This window comes from Cupressus sempervirens, chromosome 4, assembly GCF_028749045.1.
Source record: "Cupressus sempervirens isolate cs-2001-9-10 chromosome 4, ASM2874904v1, whole genome shotgun sequence".
NCBI lineage: Eukaryota > Viridiplantae > Streptophyta > Pinopsida > Cupressales > Cupressaceae > Cupressus > Cupressus sempervirens.
The window spans coordinates 135,036,142-135,052,968 of NC_143121.1; positions in this window are offsets into that span (position 1 = coordinate 135,036,142).

The window sequence follows — 16,827 nt, forward strand, 5'->3', positions numbered from 1 at the left end:
TACCAAGGAGTGTTTCCATGTTACTCAAAGTTGACTAAGTTAGAATCCAATCTAGGTTCAACTTTTAGAGATAACAATTCTAGCAGGCCTAGTGGGATAGGCATTTTTAGTAGCACAAGTCCACTGGAAGCTAATATAATCTTCATTCAATGAGAAATTGGGTGCTTTTCTTGGTGTAATCGGCCTTTGGAGATGATCAAATAACATCATGGTGACTGTATGCCTCTGCTAGTTTCAACAGACAAAGTGATGGTATGACTCTCAGTTCTATGTTTTCCTTAGTATTTCTATGAAGTTATTCTCTTAGATTCTTTACCATGGATCCCATCAATTGTGATAACTCCCATTTTCTCCATATCATCAAGAGGTTATTTCTTAGCCCTCTCATTCTCTATGCTTGCCACAACCTAGTTATGACCAACATGATCACCTAGAACACTAGTAGGTTGATTTTATTCCAACTCATCATGTCATCTTTGGCCATGCATGTGTTGAGATTTCCCCCAAAAAGTATATTTCAATCCAAGAGTTCCAAGAGTAGCAAGAGAGAGAGGAAAATTTAGACCCATATGTTGATTCCTCTTTACCTTTGGTTCTCCTTTCAATATTAAATGATTAGCTTGTCTAGTCTTCCTTAGAGCCCTACAGTGATTCTAGATCAAAGGTAGGAGAATTTCTTGACCCCTTGAATAGTTTAGAGCTCAGGTTTGCTGACCTTGGAAAGGATTTAAGCCATGTTGAAAATCCATACCCAGATATAATTTGTGAATTTCTTTTTTATGTTATGCTCATCACAAATTTCTAGATTAAGGAATTTCAAAGTGAGATAGGGATGTGGGAAAATGATCCTAATATTTGCACCATGGTGTCTGAGGTTTTTGATATTTTCAATGAAGCTCGGGAGACTATTCTCCAATTGTTGGAGAGGAAGAAACAAGTAAAGAAGTTTCAAGAGGAGACAAAGCTTAGGCTTGCCAAAATGCAAAGGGTTGAACTACAAGAGCCCCCCAAAAGGAGGTTTTTGGGCTTTAAACAAAGCAATCCTCCCCATATTTTGACCTTAAATTGCCATAAACCTTGACCTATAGTTTAGAAACCTCCACATGTCAATAATGATGGATCTTAATATGATTATTGTCCCTTCTTTATTATTTGTGAAGAAGTGGATGTATCTTTGCCCACATTGGAGATAGCAAGTGAGCAATCATCAATTGAAGAACTTGTGCTATGGTAGGGGATTAAGAAGGGAGAACATCAAGAGGAATTACTTGCCTCATGAAGGAACATATATTGATGTAAATGAGGCTACTCTCTAGGTCAAGTGCAATATCACAATAGAGGGAGAAACCTAGGAAGAAAAGCTCCTTTCTTCTTCAAGCTATCATAGAGACTATTTTGATATGGAGACATCATAGTGGATGGGGGAGATTGATTTCTATGAACTTGAGACCTCGTGCCTATCTAATAAGTCATCTTCCCCATGTGAGGAGCATAGCTTATAGCTTGCCAAGGAAAACAAGATCTAATAAGTCATCTTCCCCATGTGAGGAGCATAGCTTATAGCTTGCCAACGAAAACAAGGATGTATTTTTTGAAAAGAGGGAGGAGAATCCAATCCTCTTATTTGAAGAGATTCCCTTCTTTTTTGAGGAAGAATAAGACAAAAAGGTTGTTCCTTCTCTTACGGAAAAAATTATGGCTTTTGATCCTTCAAAATTGAGTGAGGGCCTACTACAAACTGAGTGAGAAGACAATTTTTTTTGATAGACTATCCTTCATGATATGGAGTATAGAAAGGATGATCCCAAGGATAGCCCCATCCTTGAGGAAGGACATGATAACATGCATAAGGTTTCCCCTCAACCTATGCATGTTATTATGGCTATAATAGAGGAGATCAATGATGAGGATGATCCTTTGGATGAGTTTGGTGCTATCTTCTCTTTTGTAGATGTTGAGTCACCATCTCCTATATATGAAGAGCATTTTCTTCAGCAACAACAAGAGGAGACTTGCACACTACCAGTCACACCATCAGAGCTAGGACCTACTAGCCAAGAGGATACAACTATTATAGAGCACAAAAATGAGGTCAAGGATAATTTCTTAGACCTAAAACCATCAAGAGGATGCCCCATGAGGCATCTAGCTCTATAGAAGTGCAAGTTGCCTCTAGTCATGCTTATTATAGAGCATTAGGGAGAAGATCACAAGGTGGAGCAAGAAATTCTTGCCCAAGAAGACAATACCCTAGTGTTGTAAAGCTTCATTATTTTCAGCATTGAGAAAGAGGTATTCCATATAGCAACAAGTTTTTTATGCTTGTTGTCATTTTTAGCTACCCTCATGTATGGCAGAAGAAATCAACTAGTGAGGAAGGGGAGCTACTTTAACAAACCAGTCAATGAGTTTGATTGATATTCTCTTTGTAAATTTATGTACATAGTGGAGTAGTCTTGTTTTTAGTTTTCCTATTTTCCAAGAAGTGCATGAGCACAAGTTGTTTCTCTACAAGTAGCCAAGTTTTGAATTTAGTAGTTGCGGATGTAGTATTTCTAGTTTGACAGACATAGATTTCATTCCTTGGTGAGTATATACCCAATAGATTGCTAAAGGCTACTAGTTTGATGTCTATCAAGCAACCATTCATTAGAAGTCACCAAAAGTGTTACCCATTTTATCACCATGCACAAAATGGATAGGTTGATCAGTCATATTTCTTAAGGTGGTAATGACAAAATATTTAAATCGCTTAATGCCCATGCAATTATGGGATACATAAAATGTTGACAATGCTTTTTCATTCTATCCCTAGGTTTTAATATTCTAAAATTTGCATGTCTTATGGTTATAATTAAATTATTATAAGCTTTCAGTTATGTAGGTCCCATTTTATGTCATGATATCAAAAAAATCACGTGAGCCCTTGATATTTAGTTGATCAAGGGTTATCATTTTGTTTCTTTGGGGAGTTGCAAGTTCTTTATCTATAGTGACAAAGCAATGAATGGACACGTAGCATGGTGGACCCTCTTTTCCTTAGTTCTGGTAGAGTTCATCATGTATCTTTCTAGGATTAATGGTCATCGCTATTTCATTATGGAAAGCTAGGAGTACTTTAAGTCACATGACATAGAGAGTACTTGACACATGGAATCTGTGATGTCACCTCCCTATGGGCCATAAAGTTGAACCTATCAGAAAGGCCTGGAAGCATGTTAGAAATGGTGAAAATTTAGCATCATTTCATTGGATGGATTTGATGAATAGACCAGATAAAAATGTTGACTATGCAAGAGGTGGGCCAATTTATGTTTCATCGTCCGATCTTGGGGGATCTATGATGACCACTTCCTCTCTTTATGAAGTTGCAAGTCTTTTAAAAAATCTAGGGAAGAAAAATTGTGCCACATGTACTGGTGGGTCCATTTTTTCTTGTGGGCCACTGGTGGTGAAATGGAATGCTAAGTATTGCTTAGGTGGAGTGTGTGCTAGGTACTACATGCTGATTCACCAAGGTTTACATGGGCTGCCAAGGTGGATGTTGAGTGTCATGTGGGTTCAAAATTATTAATGGCAAGCATAGTAATAACTAGGGATTTCCATGATTTCTAATCTTGTGCAGATCGATGATCAATGCTTTTTCACATTATGAAGCTGTGAGGATCTTAAGAAATGCGGGGAAGCACCTGATGGACATGTGTCTATGTGGCCCACTTTTACAAGGACTTAGTTATCATGATTAAAAAATGTGTCAATAGTGATAGTACTTGTGTCTCCATATCATGACATAATATCATAGGTCAACTGGGTTAGCATGGTAATATAATGAAAAAGGTGGCGGACCTAACATATCATGTTGTTACGCATGGTCTCTATCTGGTCAAATAATATTTGACCCTGGGCTCATGATAATTTTTCATACATGAATGAAATGGTGCAATCCATGGTTTGGCATAAATTAAAGAGGTGAGTTGGTGATTTAGGTAGGGTAGTTTTTTATGAGGATTAGATCTACAATTGAGTATGAAGATGATGGAGGTCAAATACAATCGTTTCTGTGGGACAATCACTGAGAAATATATGATCTTTCCTCAAATATAGTCACAACTATTAGTATTATATTGATAGGGGTGGTTTTAGATTTGATCTTTGAACACAACAAGAAGTAAAGGGAAGATAAGGTACTCCTACAACATGTAGCACCTAGCTTTCTCAAGATTATTCTCCAAATGTTACCCATAATGGGAGATGTAAAGATTAATGGTGAATGCAATTCTTTGAGATATCTATACTCTTCCAATTAATTTTTGACATGTAGCCCTCCCATCTAAAGATTTTTTCAATCCTAGTCTATTTAGGGATTCCCAAGATGTGGAGAAAGGGTTGGAATTTATAAAGTCTTATGCAAGATAACATTGTTGAGATCTCTCAGGAGTCCATGATTTTCTTGGCAAATCACTTTATTTTTATAGTCAATTTGGGTGAATGTTGTTCAATGACCTTTGAAATCTTAATGAAGGAATAGTATTAGGACTCTTGTTGTGTCTCCTTGTTGCTTAAGCTTTTGATTTGATAGAATTTCTTGAGATTTACTCTTTGAATCCTTGGGTTCTATCTCATTTTTACCTACAAGTGAGATTTGATCTTTCATGTAGGTTGCAAGTCAAGATACTCTCTTTTCCAAGTTGTGACATTGTGAGTGTTAGCAAATTCCCTTTAACATCTTGTTTCAATTGAATCCTTCATGTGAAATATTTATATGTGAATGGTTCTTTGCAATATTGCGTTCTTGTTAGCTGCCCAAATTTATTTCATCAAGTTAGGCTAGTAATATCTTCATCCTACCATCTAGTGTATCACCTCCTTTACCTTTTTAGTATTTACTCTACAAGAAATCCTTCTATTCAATTTCCCCCTCAAGCTTTTTTTCCTATTTGAAGAAGTAAATCAATGAGACATCAAGAGGAGCCAACCTATAACCTGGAGATTCACTCCTCACTTAGGTATTTCCCACTACCAAGGAGTGTTTCCATGTTACTCAAAGTTGATTGAGTTAGAGTTGAGTATAGGTGCAACTTTTAGAGATAACAATATAAAAGCTAATCTGTCTTCCTTTTCTTTCTATCTTAGAGACATACATATATGTTTTCATAGACTAAAATATCACACATAGATAAATCATGAATTTTTTATATAATTGTGCATAGTTGAAGAGTTCCTTCCACAAGAAAAGGACACATAGTCTAATATTGGGTTGTTTTCTTCCTATGATAGCTTAGAAATCTCTATCTATTAGAACTATATAGATTTGGAGAATTTTACAATATTCACTGACTTATAGTTTTTTATGGCTTTTATTGCATTGATATGATGGCTTAAACATCACATACTAATGATTGAAATCTAGATTAAAACTATGAAATAGTCAAAATTAATTAATTGTTTCAAAATTAATTTAATCCTTAGTATATGATGCTTAAGAACTACCTGCTAAACAAATGAGCTCAAATGTCCTCATCTCAATGTATATGGCTTCTCAAAAAAAATTGGTAACCATCAAATTCTCAAAGGAATATCAAGTCTCTTGAGTTTGAGAACACTGAGATCAAACTGATTCACTCTCTACTGATGGGATTGAATTCTTAAATGTCAAAGGTTTTAGCAATTTGATTAATATTAAGGAAATAAGTTTTCTCTGGTAGATGAAGTAGGGTTGAAAAGTGTTGAAGATGGTAACCATGAATGTTTGGTAAGAATTGAGAATTCTTAATTCTTTCTAGTGATGACATTCTTCAAAAGGAAGATGACATCAAAGAATAAGGGCCTATTTATTTCACGGAATTAGGAAAATTGGGTTTTGATTCATATTCTACATTTGTCAAAATTAAGTTTTATATTTTAAAATTGAGTTTTGGAAAACTAGTTGGTCCCTTTTTTTCACATAGAAGATGAGTGGGAAGACACATCTTTTGTATTTGCTTCGTGAAATTGGAACTGAAATTAAACATTAACAATATTTTTAATTTTTTAATTTATGATTTATTTTTAAAATATTTTAAAGAAGATTTGAATTACAATCATCTTCATAAATTCTAGAATTATAGTAGATATACTTTCAGAAACATTAAAAAAATAGATTTATCATAATTTTTAGAATAAAATTAACAAATTAATTGATCGAAAAAAGTTTTAAAATAAATCAATTTTTTTTTTAATTTATTAATATTATCATATAAAAAATTCAATTATTAATAAGTGTAAACAAAATTACACTTATTAAATTTAGATATGCAATTAAAATCACATTAGAATCAAATAGTATGATTGTTTTAGATGTATGACCTAAAATATATTTTAGGCAAAATATAGATTGTTTTAATGTAGAGATTATTCACCACCATAACACCTTTTGAATATTTAGTACTAGTACATAGCAATGAAACTAGTAAACATACAAGGAATGCATTGAGCTTAGAAATTGAAAAGCTTTTCATCAAGTTTTTTCTCGTATTTCAATTTGGATTTGATTTGATTGTTCAAATATAAATTTCATAAAAATAATTCTTAATATAGGATTTTTGAAAAATTAAGGAAATGACAAGAATTAAGATTGCAAGCACTGATCTTGCTTGCATTCCTTTTAATATCACATTCAACACCCAAAAAAATAGGATCTCCCTCTAATTTATTTAAATAGACTATTGGTTAATGCGTGATGAAGGAGTGTATTTGTGAAATTGAGTGGTGGGGGTGGATTTTATTTATATAAAATGTGTTTGTGATTTTTATTATGTGAGCCCCTTTCTTCCAAGACATTGATGTCGCTCTTCTGGGAGAATACAAAATAATTAAAAATTATTGGAATTCAAAAATTAATATATTTTAATTTCTTTCCAATCCTCAAAAAGTAAAACCTAGAAGTCAATTCCCAATTCCACCTATCTGGATGGAAGAGTGGTAACCTCATTTTGGGGTAAAATTAGAATTTCAAAATTTTAATTCCACTTTATCATTTTGGACACAAATGGTGAATTTGACAAATTAGGTTACCACTATCCCAATACCGGTTCAATTTTATGAAACAAATGGGCCCTAAAAAAATATAAGTTTAAATTAGTTTATTCTTTAATGTCATTTTTTAAATTAAAGAATAAATGACTAAATTATTTTTAAAAGAAGTTATATATTAAAATTGCATCATATTGGATAATTAAATTCTAGAGGCTTGGTGGGTTTTGAGCTCTGCTAGGGTTTTCTTGCTACATGAAAACTTTCAATTTTTTTTGCGTATGGCCCTTCGCCTGCACTCCCCTTCTGTCAGCACTTTTCATACCACATTTACTACGAGAGCTTTAGGTTAGGATATAATGGCTCTGGCCAGCGGTGAACCAGTTGTTTTTGGTGTTCACGCTATTGCTTCGGACTGCCATGGCGCCGCCACTGAACAAACGCCCACGCAAGTTTGTCCCGAAGGTTTTCCATGAGGTAATCCTGATATTGTCCTTCCTTTGCAAGAATTTGATGCTACATGTGACTGGTTAGAACAACATACCTTGATAGGGTATTTTGTTGGTAGGACTCCCCCTGAAGCTATGCTCAGAGAATGGGTCAACAAAAGCTGGACTCCTAATGGAGTCTGCCTTGATGCTGTGCAAAACCTTACCAAAGGTTTTTTTTATTTCGCTTTCCTAACCCATCACAAACAGACATGGTTTTTACTAACGCCCCTTGGTCTATGCATTCCTCTCTGCTTGTTTTTCAGAAATGGTCCCGAGACTTCTCTGTCTCCGATGATAAAAAGCTTAGAGTTCCTATTTGGGTCGAATTCTCAGGTCTACCCTTGCCCTGCTGGCCTTTTATTGAGTCTATTTCCCAAGCCCTTGGCAAAATTGTTACCAAGGAGCCAAAGAAATTTTTTAATGCTCGCCCTCAGCAGCGTGTTTGCATTGAAGTTGATCTTTCTAAAGATCTCAAGGATTCTGTGGAAATCCAGATTGGCGCTCAAACCTCCTCAAAAAAGGTGCTTTACTTGAACCTACCTAACACCTATTATAGGTGCCAGTCTACGAAACACAAGATTAGGGATTTCCCTTTGGCTATGCTTAGGGTCAAACCCCAGCCTAAAGCGATGCTTGTCAAATAGGTCAAAGGAAAAAAAGAAGAATGGGTTACTGTTGGGCACAAGGGCAAGCCTACCTTGAATCCTTTGGCCCCCAAGCCATCCTATGCGAAAGTTACCGTGATTCCTCTTGCTTCCATCGAAGTGTCAACGCCTGCTAGTGTGGAGATGCCAGTGGCTTCCATTACACTTGTTTCAATTTCGTAGGTTTCAAACCCTGTTGGTTCGCAAGGGATTAAGGCGACCACTAGGGCCTCGTCCTTGGCTGGGGCTCATTCTCCTCTTGCAGTCTCTTCCATAGTACCACTAGCAATAAGGCATTCTTGCAGTCCTCCTGGACGTGCAGAGATATCAAGGGTAAAGTGGCAGGCTGTAAGTTTAGAGGATTTCTCGTCTGACTTCCACCCAGTTTCTACCTTTTTGCAGAATAGTTACTCCTCTCTGGAGGATGAGGATGATATGGAAGAGTTCTCATGAACTTCCTCTCTTGGAATGTTTGAGGTCTTACAGACCTCCTCAGAAAGTTCTATGTCCGGGATACCTGTCATAGACTTGGGAATTTAGATTTTCTTTGCCTACAAGAAGTTAAGATTTATGGTTTCATGCTTTCTGCTACATGCCGCATCATTTGGCAGGATAGCGTCATGTTTTCTTCTCAGCATGAAGCTAATTGAGGTGGTGTAGTTACTCTTCTATCACCTCACCTTCATTATGCTATTATCTTGCACGGTTTTGACCCCACACACTGTATTATTTGGCTTTTCCTTTCCATTAACAATCATTCTTTTGGAGTCATTAAGGTTTATGCCTCCAATGATGTTGTGGAAAGGGCACAACTATGGGTTTGGCTTGCTGACAACTTGCTGCCAGCTACTTGGGTCCTATGTGGGGACTTCAATATGGTTGAAGTGGCCTCTGACAAAGATGGCATTTTGCCTTTTCGTTGGATAGCTGGGGAAAGAGAAGCCTGGTTTTACATGCATCATAAATTGGGCCTTTTTGATCCCAATAATAGCTGATGTCATGATAGTGGGGCCTGGCACACTTGGTCCAATTTTTGAGCTAGTCCTGATGGCATATTGAAACGTCTTGATCGTGCTATGATCTCGGCGCAATCTTTTTTTCCTTTTCTAAAGATTGTGATCTACCTGTCATTCCCCTGATAGATGTGACATTGTTAGACCACTATCCCATTTATTTTGGCATTTTTTTGGCAAACAGGTGTCCCCAAAGTGGCCAAGTCTCAATTCTTCCTCAACACGTCTCTGTTGTTGCATGCTTCCACCATCTCCCACATACAATGTGTCTGAAATTTGGAACCACATCCACATTCCCATCGAGGTTGGATTCAATGGTGGAATGATGCCATTACCACAACAGCTCAATTTTTGTGCATCTATGGGCGTCAGCTGGCAATTTTTAGAAAATGGTCTTATGAAGCCAACATCCTTTCCCTCAAAAAAGCCTTTGAAACACTCACCTTCAACCCCTTTGATGTGGATCTTCAAATTCAGCTTGCCAATATTTGCCATGAAAAGAAAATTGCTGATAACTATGCTACCCGAGGAGCTCAAATCAAAGCCCGTCTCCACTGGTTGGAGGTTGGCGACAAAGCCTCGAAGGAGTTCTTCCAGGCTCTTTGAGCCCGTCATACCAATGTTGGGATTAAAAAGATAAAATAGGGAACTGATGTTCTTTCCAATCTGCCTAACATCTTGCAAGCTTTTTTTCTTCACTATGAGAATGTCTTTGCTTCGCAGGGCCATTCAGTTGCTCAGGAGGAGGCTCTCAGAAAGTGTATTATTGTTACTCCAAACTACACCACAGTTGAGCAACGTGCTTTCTATGAGAAACTTCTTTCCCTCTGAGACCTTAAAGAGGCAGTTTACTCCATGGAAGATGACAAATCCCCTAGGTGTGATGAATTTCCCTATGAATTTTGCAAACATCTTTGGGATCAAATTGGTCCTGATCTACACAAAGTCTATCTTGAAGCATACCATTCTAAAAGCTTAGGAGCGATCATAAATAAAGGCAATATTAAACTCATACCTAAACCTGGTGATCTTGAGGACATCTACAACTGGAGGCCCATTACCCTCTTGAATGTGTCTTATAAGATCATTGCTAAGGCACTCTCTCTAAAAATTCACCATATGCTTCCTCTAATTGTGCGGCCTGAACAAATTGGCTTCATCAAATCCAAATATATTCTTGACAACATCATTGCTATCTGGGAAGGTATGGAATGGGCCCATAAGTCCAAGCAGCAGGCTATCTTTTTAAAGATAGATTTTGCTAAATCCTATGATTGCATTGAATGGCTTTTCATTTTGGCTATGCTTTAGGCTCTGGGTTTTGGTCCCAATTTCCTTTAGTCTGTGGAGATGCTCTTTGGTCACGCTAATGCTTGCATCACCATCAATAATTCACAATCTAAAGCTTTTGGAATTTTTTGTTCCATCAGACAAGGTTGTCCGCTAGCTCCAGGGCTTTATGTCCTTGCTGCTCGTTTTGGTTATTTACTTGCTCACTCTGTGTCTTCAGAACTAGTCTGTGGCATTTCCTTGCCTGATTCTTCCTCCTAGTTAGTCAATGGTCATTTTGCTGATGATTCTTTTCTTACTCTTCTTGAAGATGAAGAAAACATCAAAAATGCTTTAAATTGTCTGGACACTTTTTGTCAAGCCTCTGGCTCTGCCATTCAATGGCATAAAACACTCTGCTACCGATAGTCTTTTTTTCCAGCTCCACCTTGGCTCAGCCAATTCCAATGGAAATGGGTTACTCATGGAGAAATATTCCACTTTCTTGGCATTCCCTTTGCTTTCCAAGCTTCCCCTATGGAACTTTGGAATGTTGTGCTTACAAAGATTAGCAAAAAGCTTGATTATTGGATCACTAAGCCGCTTTCTCTTGCTGGTAAATTCCATATTTGTTTTAAGATTTTGGCTACCACCCATGTGTATTATTCTTCTTGTTGGGCTCCCTCCAAAGCTTCCTATCTCAAATTAGAATGTTTTCTCAGAGATTTTCTTTGGGCCTCTAGTTTTGACCATCATGGTTTTCACAAAGTTGCTTGGGATTTTTGTTGTTTGCCAAGGGAATCTGGGGGTCTCGGCCTACTTTCCACTCGGAAGCAGGGCCTTTCCCTCTGTGCTAAATGGATTATTAGAGCTATTTTTGGAGATGAATCCTAGAAAATTCTTGTTAGGCATTGTATCTCTTCAGGCTTCCCTTCTAACAGATCGGCGTGGAAGGGGATTGGTTTTCAGACCCTTCTCACTATGCATGAACCAGTGGTCATACAGGGCTCTTTTGTTATAAAGAGCATCTAGAAAGCCTAGGAAGCTTTTAAACCTTGGTTTCATTGAGCTGGTGATGAGTTTCGCAATGGGTGGTCCTGAAATCAACAGAACATTTGGTGGTCTCCCCTGTTTTCCTTCCAGGGTACTCCTCTTGCCAAGGCTTAAGGTGCCAGTGCTATGTGTTTCTTTAAACGTGGCATCCACACTACCAAGGACATTTTTTCAAGAGTCACCATGAATTTCAGGTCATGGGAGGATATGCAAGTTCAATACCGCCTTGTTTGTGCCGATCGCCAGACTTATGACCTTCTATTGTCTTCCATCCCTGTGCACTTACTTCATAAAGTGGGGATTTAGTCTGTTCGTCCTTGGTGGTATGATTGGAAGTGGTTTCCTGCCACTCCATTTACCAATTATAAGCCCAATATGGGATACAGATGGCTTTTGCCCCACCTTTTGATGGTGGACACAATCAATGGTGGCATTTGCATTCTTCGCTTTCTCAATGGAGAAAACGGTTTGACACCATTTGGAGTGCCACTACAGAACCTAAGATTGCACACTTTGCTTGGTGCCTTGCCTTCGAAGGTCTTCCCCTGGGGCCTTGGCTTAAGAAAATTGGGGTTCCTGATCCTAGATGACCCTTCTATGGCCAACCTAAGTCCTTTTTGCATATTTTTTGGTTTTGCAAGCGTGCTCAAAATTATTGGCACTGGATTCATGATTTTTTCAAGCCTTTCAGGCCCGAAGCTTTTTCATGGCACATGATCCTGCTGGGTGATCCCCCCAAATTTCCTCGAAAGTTCTCCCAGATTTGGCATACTTTCAAGATGGAAATTTGGTTTTCTCTATGGAAAGATAGGAATGCATTTTTATTCACTCATATTTTTTTGGATGTTAACATTGCAATGTACACTAAGGCATGCATTTGTAACAATTTCATTATACAAATATAGGTGCAAGCTAATAAAGTTTCCCTAGAGGTTGCACAGTTACAGGAATTGTTAAATCACTGGGGCAATGCTCCTTGCACCATTGCCAGAGTTCCTTCGGATGCCTCGACCGATGCCTCCTCATCTCGCAGTCGCCATTCTTGATGCCAGTCCTCTAGCTACCATTCACACACGCTGCACTCCCAGGGTCCCCACCACTGCTCTCCTAGTGGTGGTCATGGTGGTTGGAGGTGCCACTATGCTTCCCCACCACGTGGTGGTTCTAGCTGGTCCCTAGCTCCCCCCCCTAGGCGAGCTTCTGGCCGGTCTCTGGCTCCTCTCCCTAGACGGGCACACTCTGGCAAGTTTCCTCGGCTGGCCTTGGCAATTTCTCCTTTGTGGCCAGACAAGAAGGATGTGGAGACTGCAACTACACAAGATCCTACTGATGTTGCTGACAGCTGGACTATTCCCAATCCGCCTCACAATCCCACTGATGCATGGGGATTTCTTGCTAAATATGATCCTCCTCCCCCTGCTAGTACTGCTTTGGCAGTCTGAGGTTGTTAAAAGTGTTTTTTTTTTTTTGATGAATAGTTTATAGTTTCTGGCTGAGGCCATGTTGTTTATTCTGACTTCGGTCGTTTGAACTCATTCACGGGGTGATCCTGTATCCCTCGGCCCCTTTTTTGTGAATTGTAATCTTAGTAAATTTTATTAATTGAAAAGGACTATTCATCAAAAAAATTCTAGAGGCTTTGCTAGAATATATGGGTGTTTTCTTTAAAAGATTTTTCAATAATGTTTATATATTAATAATATTTTTTAGTAATTGTTAATGTAATTCTGTACTATTACAATTGGTCATTTAGATTAATAATATTCATTAGCTATGAGCATACGTGATGGATAGATAAGGGAAAAATAAATATTCTAAAATAGTGTGTATCTTATTCTATATGATTGTAAAAAAACAATTAGAATAAATTTGTAGAATTTTTTAAAATAAATTACATAATACATTAATTTCAAAATGTCAAAAGTAATTTTTGGATCAAGGATTTTCCTTGATTATTTAGAAAGTATAGTATTACATTCTTTCCCTATAAAATAAGGTGGGTAGATATAAAAATATAGAACAAAGATGGGTTTTATAGCTTTATAACCTAATATGCTATTGACATGTCGATCCTATACCATTGAGTGATCACTTGATTAGACATTGGGTGGTTGTCATCATCACACCCTGCACTATAAATTTAATAAGACATTTATTTCCCTTTATTAATTATTTTTTTTAATAAAAAATGACTCAAGTTTATTTACTCATTCTACATCTTCTTATCATGTGTTGCCCAAAGTTCTAGAGGAAACCTTTGCAAGGAAGTAGTTGTCCAAAAGTAGATACTTCCTAAAGGATTAATATGTGTGTCTCAATTATACACACATCCACTAATCTCTTGTTAAAAGGGATGAGGAGGAGGTATATAAATATTTTCCACCACTTTCACTATCAAGCGAAATGTCCAAATGAAAACTATATTGAAACAGAAAAAGCTAGGCTTACAGATGTATCCATATTTCTAGTGTGTAAGGAAACTTGGAACAAAGAGAATAATTGTTTCCACATAACTCATAATAGATATAAAATAAATATGCAATTTAAATCCACATACAAGAGAATAAACAACATACCCACAAAAATGTGACACAAGATTTACCCTGGGAAACCCTCATTGAGGGAAAAAGCCAACTTCCAAAAGCACCCATCACCATGTATTATTCAACAAAAACACCATTGCAATACAACAACAAAAGCCTTCAAAGTCATAACCAAAACTAAAAAAATCTATGTAAACAAGCATGAATCCACACATCCCATGGTATGCTTCCAACCTTCACAAATGCTAACTTGGCTAACCTGTCAAGCCTTGTCTTGCTTGACTTTCCTTTTTTTGTATTATGTCCTTCTATATTGTCTCAACAACTACCCCTGTGGCTTCTTATATATAGAAAGTCTCACAAAATCACCAAGTGGTATTACATAAATCATGTGCTAAAACCATGTGTTGCCTAACCCATTGATCCCCAATTTAATATTAGACATTTAATTATTTTTTCCATTATTATATAATTACATCAACTATTATCACAATATTTTAATTCAACTTATCAAGCGCATATCCCATGGGAATATCTACATGTTCCACATCCATCCAAGTGATCCTAGATGCAATATTACATAATAATATAACAATATTATGTAATGTGTGCAACACCCATTATCTCAACAATCTCCCATGTGTTGTATACATTACATAGGGTTGATCTATAGTCACACAAATGAACAACGAAACAATCCCTCCTAGAACATCCATCTATTGGATACAATTGATTAATTGTGTGTTGTCTTTGATGTTACACAAATGTCATATTATTTTTTGTTAGTGTATGTTGAGCTCACTCGGGCACTGAAGACAGTTCTCTATGTCTACCGAACATTCTTATGTTTGCCTAGTTCAGAAAGTAGTGTCTACTAAGTTCAATCGAACATCAAAGGAAATTTCTCTAAAGATGAGTGTTAACTGAGCTCACTTAGTTATGAAAGGGAAATTTGAACAGAGTCAGTGTTAACCAAGCTCACTTGGTTGCCAAATGAATTCTGTAAGTTTGCAATGTCAACTGAGCTTCTATTTGTTAACAAAGGAAATCATTTCTGAGTTAGCATTGACTAAGCTATGTAATATGAATCTAGTTTCATAGTATTCACCAAGTCACCAATACAACCTGAGTTCAAGACTACTTGAAAGTGATCAGTATCAGAACTTCACTGAGCCAATCTTTAGAATCTGAGTGTCTACACTTTGGCCAACTTTGTAATTTTGTATAAACTTGTATTCTAGCCAACTAAGATAATGAATATTGTTTATTCTAAGTTACATTTGAGCCAACTTGACATTATGGATGATATAAATAAAAGGTCAAGTTATGATTTCAAAGTATGGGATGCAAGTTGAACAAGTTGAAGGAAATAAGAAGAGAGGAAGCAAACTTGAAGGATAAGCAAGTATCCTTGTGGAGCATAAAGGTGATATTCGATCAAAAAGGATTGAGAATGAAATAGAACAAAGATCTGTAATTAGAAATATAGTTGCATCACAATCAGGTCATTTCATTGTTACTTTCTAACCATTGTAGCAGTGATCTAAAATCTCTTAACAAAGTTGGTTTAATAGCCATTTGTAAATCCTCTAACAAGATGGCAATTCCATTGAATTGTTTCAAGACCTCTTACCAAGCCACTCTTAACATGGTGATTAAATCTTTTAATAGGGTCACACCTAATAGTCTGGTTTTGTAACCTTTGATAGGGTTGGCTCTTAATAGAGCTCACTTCAGAAGACTGAAAAATAGTAACTACTTATATTGGTGGTTTTTCCCAATTTGGGTTTCCACATTAAATATTAGTGTCTCATGTGTTCATGATATTTATTTTTATGTGTTTGAAACTAAGTTAAAGTAATAGTAATCATAGATAATATCTAAAGATTTGCATGTTAATGTTTATTATGCAAACTTAGTATTTACTGAGCTACAACATTTTCTTTGTTTGTCGAGCATCAACATTATTCAGTTTCTAGAGTTTGTTTTTGTATTGACATATAAGGGATCTAGGATTTATTTTAGTGGTAATTGATTCACCCCTCCCCTCTTAGTTACTCCTCTTATATTTTCAACAATTGGTATAAGAGCTTTTAGGTGCTTGTAGAGAAGGTCTCAAGGACCTAAGCTAAAGATCAGGATGTCTTATAGAAGAGAGATTCCCAAGCTAAATAGAGACAACTTTGTAGCATGGCAAGGAATAATGAGACTACATCTGGGTAGTATCAATGATTCAAGTTGCAAATATATTGATACTGAATACAAGACTCCCACTAGAACATTATCAGTTGAAGATATTGATGAAAAGAAGAACCATAACATCATGATGATTGACATTGCATCTACTCTCAGTTATGCTAAATTTGATGAGGTAAAGGACTACAAAACTACTTTTGAAATGTGGAACAAACTAAAAGATATCTATGGAGGAGATGACAATGTAAAAAGAGTCAAAGCTAAAAGCCTTAGAGGAAAATTTGATCAAATGAAAATGAGAGAAGATGAAAGCATTGTAAAATATGTGGAAAGAATCAAGGCCAGTGTGAGTGCAATCAAAACATCTAGAGGAGACATCAAGGAGGAAACTATTGTAAGTAAAGTGCTAAAAAATCTTCTTCCTATTTATGCAATTAGAGTATCTACTATTCAAGAAGTGAGATGTGATCCAAATTTTAAAATGTCAATAGATGCTCTAGTTGGAAGATTAATAGCTTGTGAGTTAGATAATTTTGATAACTATGTTCTTGCTTCAAAGAATATTGAGTTTGCATTTGAAGCTAAACTTTCACTCAAGAAAAGAGGC